This window comes from Rattus norvegicus, chromosome 7 (assembly GCF_036323735.1).
Source record: "Rattus norvegicus strain BN/NHsdMcwi chromosome 7, GRCr8, whole genome shotgun sequence".
NCBI lineage: Eukaryota > Metazoa > Chordata > Mammalia > Rodentia > Muridae > Rattus > Rattus norvegicus.
In genome coordinates this window covers 95,244,294-95,249,870 of record NC_086025.1, presented here as the reverse complement: position 1 = coordinate 95,249,870, position 5,577 = coordinate 95,244,294, and the positions used below count along the sequence as shown (strand labels likewise).

Below are 5,577 nucleotides of genomic sequence, written 5' to 3'. Positions count from 1 at the left end.
CTTTAAACTGTTTTATTCTCAAGACATTGTATGATTAAGGGTCCACAAGAGAGATAGATGTACATCCACAGGAAGTATAGCAGTTTTAATGAGTCTAACATGGATATAAACATAAGAAATCCAGTGTGGCTCTGCTCTGGACACAGGTCCCAGACAGAGCTTTGGGCACATTTCTGGAATATGTTGAGAGCATAAAGAATTAGAAAAACTCAGTTGGATGCTTACTTTGGCAGCACATATACTAAAATTGGAATGATACAGAGAAGATTAGCATGGCCCCTGTGCAAGGATGACACACAAATTTGTGAAGTGTTCCATATTTTTATGCTCTAAGACCAAGAATCGACAAATGGGACCTCATAAAATTGCAAAGCTCTGTAAGGCAAAGGACACTGTCAATGGAACAAAAATGGCAACCAACAGATTGGGAAAAGGTCTTTACCAATCCTACATCCAATAGAGGGCTAATATCTAATATATACAAAGAACTGAAGAAGTTAGACTCCAGAAGATCAAATAATCCTCTTAAAAATGGGGTACAGAGCTAAACAAAGAATTCTCAACTGAGAAATATTGAATGCCTGAGAAGCACCTAAAGAAATGTTAAACATCCATAGTCATCAGGGAAATGCAAATCAAAACAACCATGAGATACTCAGTCATACTCAGTCAGAATGGCTAAGATCAAAAACTCAGGTGACAGCAGATGCTGGCGAGGATGTAAAGAAATAAGAACACTCCTCCATTGTTGGTAGGATTGCAAGCTGGTACAACCACTCTGAAATCAGCCTGGAGGTTCCTCAGAAAATTGGACATACTACTGAGGAGACTAAGACAACATGAATCATTTTCTAGGAGAAAATACAATGAAACACAATAAGTCAAGTACCATCTATACATGTGTTCAGGTTCTAAGGGACTTCCCTTTTGATACTTGTTTTATTTCTAAGCATGTTGGTTAATCTCCAAATACATTTTCATTTTTTTTAATTAACTTGAGTATTTCTTATATACATTTCAAGTGTTATTCCCTTTCCCGGTTTCCGGGCAAACATCCCCCTCCCCCCTCCCCTTCCTTATGGGTGTTCCCCTCCCAACCCTCCCCCCATTGCCGCCCTCCCCCCATAGTCTAGTTCACTGGGGGTTCAGTCTTAGCAGGACCCAGGGCTTCCCCTTCCACTGGTGCTCTTACTAGGATATTCATTGCTACCTATGGGGTCAGAGTCCAGGGTCAGTCCATGTATAGTCTTTAGGTAGTGCCTTAGTCCCTGGAAGCTCTGGTTGCTTGACATTGTTGTACTTTTGGGGTCTCGAGCACCTTCAAGCTCTTCCAGTTCTTTCTCTGATTCCTTCAACGGGGGACCTATTCTCAGTTCAGTGGTTTGCTGCTGGCATTCGCCTCTGTATTTGCTGTATTCTGGCTGTGTCTCTCAGGAGCGATCTACATCCGGCTCCTGTCGGTCTGCACTTCTTTGCTTCATCCATCTTGTCTAATTGGGTGGCTCTATATGTATGGGCCACATGTGGGGCAGGCTCTGAATGGGTGTTCCTTCAGTCTCTGTTTTAATCTTTGCCTCTCCCTTCCCTGCCAAGGGTATTCTTTTTCCTCATTTAAAGAAGGAGTGAAGCATTCACATTTTGATCATCCGTCTTGAGTTTCCTTTGTTCTAGGGATCTAGGGTAATTCAAGCATTTGGGCTAATAGCCACTTATCAATGAGTGCATACCATGTATGTCTTTCTGTGATTGGGTTAGCTCACTCAGGATGATATTTTCCAGTTCCAACCATTCATTTTTTTCTACTAAAAAAACCCCCAAAAAACAAAAAAGGAAATAAAAAGAAAATAGAAAAACTCAGTTGGTTGTACTTGCTGGTTAGTGGGATAATTTTACAAAGGGATGGACTAATTTTTCTCACTGAATACATTTAATAAGGAATAGAGTGAAACTGCTTCTTGTTCAAATTCCATGAATCTATAACTTTAGTTATACTGGGCACCTGAGTGGACCTTGTTCAATGGGTGCTGAGAATATTAAAAGCTTCTTTGATATCTTTTTTTTCCAGCATTTTCCCACTGCTCACAAATTTATTTTTATCTCCCTACTCTCTTTCTTCCACACACAGTGTCAGCCTTTCAAGGTACGTGCCAGTTTCCATTCTTCTCCCCCTGGCTACACTGAGTTTTCTATGAACGTCCATAGCATTCCCTTCCTTCTTAATTATTTGTTCTATGTCCCTTTATTGATTTGTCAAAAAAAAAACCCAACAAGATTTCAATACTCATGAATAGAGCATTTTCACTGTGCATTAGAGGTCAAGCTAGTTTATTGCATTCAAAAACTGGCTGTGCTCTTTCCTTCACACCTACCTTGTCTTGAAAACTCTTTTGACATAGACTGTTGGAGAGACCTTGTGGAGAACACAGGCACTATTCAGTGTTGACTTGGATCCATTCCTAGGATTGTTCTCTATTTCAGGATGGGTAACATTGGTATCCTGCCTAGTAGTGCCCACACCCCTGTAGTATCACTCCTAGTTTTTCCCCAGTATTACAAAGAATTATACTACAAACTGGGTGGTGTCAACAGCAGAAATTTGTTTTCGTGTATTTCTGGAACACTAAACTCTAACTTCAAGATGTTTGATAGACTTGACTGTTTTAAAAACCAAGACTGCTCCACAAGTCTTGCCTGAATTCTCATCATCCATGGGCCAAATCCTTGAGTAATGTTCACTGTTCCAGTACTGTCTTTGTCTTCTCATGGAGTCCTACCTGTATGCATTCATGCTTCTAAGTTTTCTTTTTATAAGAAATCCAGTTGTCTTCAAGCAGCAGCGTAGACCGTGGACAACTGAATGACTTTTGGTGCTAACAGCATGGCCATGGGCATCAACATGGTTTTAGGTGGTGGCATAGATCATGGACTCCAGGAAAGTGTTTGATGGTAACATGGGCTAAAAACATCAACTCAGCCCCTGGATGCAGCAGGACCATGGATCCCAACACAGTCTTTGGCAGTAGGATGGACCATAGGCATCAACATGGTCTCAGGTGCCTATTCTTAGTTTCATGGTCCCCAGTGGTACAATTGCCCATGAACATCAGCATGATTTTAGGTGGCAGCACAGGATGGAGTACATTATGTGAAATTTCCAAATAATCAATAAAAATATTATTTTGTAATGATGATGATGATGATGATAGTAACAGTAATGATAAAATAGTACCAATAATATTATACTAGGAACCCTGTCTTCATTTTAAATGAGTTAATCTTATTTGTCATATCTTGATGTCTGCATAATCTCATATTCAGGGAATTGGAATATCAGCATATAAATTGGGAGTTAGGGGTAGGGCATCCACAAAATGCATCCCACAACTATGATCTGTAATCTTTTCTAACTATTCTAAAATATACATGCTCCTAGCTCTTCAGGGAAGCCTGACCTGTGTGCCCATTAGACACCCTTGCTCTCTCAAGACAACCACCCTGTAGAACTTGGGCCAATTATGCTTGAGTGCCTTTCATATTCCCATTGGAAATGTTCTTATTTTTCCCCCAAATTTTCCTATTTTTTTTCTTCTTAACTTCTTGGCTTTGCGATTCAATTTGTATTTCTGATTTGAACTCCAGTCTTTGGGGTATTAAAATGTTAGCTTTCTCCAACCAGTAGCCTTTGGCTCAGCTTTCCCTTTGACTCTTGGGGCCTTAAATTTGTTCTTGCTCCAGGCTTATGGAATCCAACCCTGATCTTGCCAGAATTCAGGCTGGCAGTTTTGCCTCTGCTTGAAGCCACTTAGTGAATTTGGCAAGGGTCCCAAGCAACCCTTGTGGTACACCTAGACAGCGGCAGAATAGATGTAAGTTCAGGAAAATGACTTTCCCTCTCCTTGAGAGCACATAGACAGGTCTCATATCCCTGTCCTCAGATAGGATCCTTGTGCTTAAAGATGCAATATTAGCATAAGCTTTGTACATGCCCAGGCCTGGTGAAGAATAACCATCTTTGCCATTTACCAAGTTCCTGTCTATAGTCTGGGTGCAGGGGACTTGAAGGCTTTAGAGAAACTTCCACAAGATAAAATTTTGCCTGGGTCCATGAGTTACATTATAGATCGGAATTCTTGACTTGAAGACTGTTAACATCAAGGGAAAAATAATATTCATAGCATTTGAAGAGTTTTTAAGCAAGTAGATATAATTGCTTGAACCAAGAAGTCTGAGTACAAAAGGAAAGAAAGATGAATTTTCCATCTCACTTTGCTTGTTGGTTTTGATGAATGGAACCCACATCTCTGTTGGACAAAGTGAGAGAGTCCTCAAATATGTCAGGGCTGATGTTCACCTTCTACTAAGGGGCTGGGACCATGTTGAACCTTTTATTACTCTCTCTCTCTCTCTCTCTCTCTCCTTCCCTTCTCGTCTCCCCCTCCTTCCACTTCTCCTCCCCTTCTTCCGCCTCCCCTCCCTACCCTTGCCCTCCCTGTCCATCTCCCTTTCCTTGTCCCCTCTCTCTTTACACACACACACACACACACACACACACACACACACACACACACACACACAGACCTCCCTCTTTAACTTTATTTGTCAGTTATATATCTACTTGTTAAACAGTTCCAATCATTTATAAGGATGAAGTTCAATTTGTGGTTGGTGAGAGGGAAAAAGAGTGAAATAGATAGTAATAAAAATTCTCTGAAGGGGACAGAAGCTGAGGTCACCAAGTAACACAGTCTTCTGTGGAGTCTCCCAGGTGAGTGCTCAGTAAGCGAAGCACTTAGTGAAGAGGAATGGGAGAGGGGTAATATTGGAAATAGGGGTTAAAGAAGCCTGGAGACTTCAATTAGCAGATAGATACATTCAAACATACAAACATGATACAAACAGGCTGTTTTCTTCCTCCTTTCTGTCTTCTCCTTTCTTCAATTTTTTTTGCTTTCCTTTTCCTTTATGCTTTTGTTTTTGTTTTGAGACAGGGGTCTTCTGCAGTCCGCACTGGCTTCCAACTTGCTATATAGCTGAGGATGACTTTGGCCTTCTAATACTCCTGCTTCTTGTGCTTACTTCCCTCCTGATGGAACTATAAGCATAGGTCATATAGCCAGTTGATGCAGTTCTGAGAAACTGAACCTGAGACCTTATGTATGCAAAGCAAGCACCCTACCAGTTGACTGCATTTGAAGCCCCAAACTGTTTTAGAATATGTTTTAAGATTGTTTTGAGGTGTTGAGGCCTCAAAACAGGAACCCAGAACTCAGTTTGTATTCTGGAAGTGAATCTGCATCTAAGACTCAATTCTGCCAATTTATGTCTCACAGACTCTGAGGACCAGGGCCCCAGGTCTCTCTTTCCTTCTCTGCCAAACAAATATCCTCCTATCTTACAGGGTTGCAATACCTCATTTGCCTGAACTCTGGCCTGGCCTTTAAACTTAACTGCTCTGCCAGTGTATGCAGTAAGGCTGGGCCCCAACTTTTCCCATCACAGTGTGTTCTCTAGAATGAGGACAGATTGTGAATGATTTTGCAAGCCAGGCTGGGGAGTTTGGGTCTGCCCTGGGGTGAA

At 41.3% G+C, this 5,577-nt stretch overlaps 1 non-coding gene across 1 annotated transcript; it reads left to right on the top strand.

The window, feature by feature from the left end:
* The first annotated feature begins 217 nt into the window (after nucleotides 1–217).
* On the top strand, nucleotides 218–324 carry LOC120094054 (U6 spliceosomal RNA). The gene has a single exon (XR_005487730.1). It is a non-coding gene; the product is annotated as a U6 spliceosomal RNA (small nuclear RNA).
* Nucleotides 325–5,577: the final 5,253 nt, after the last annotated feature.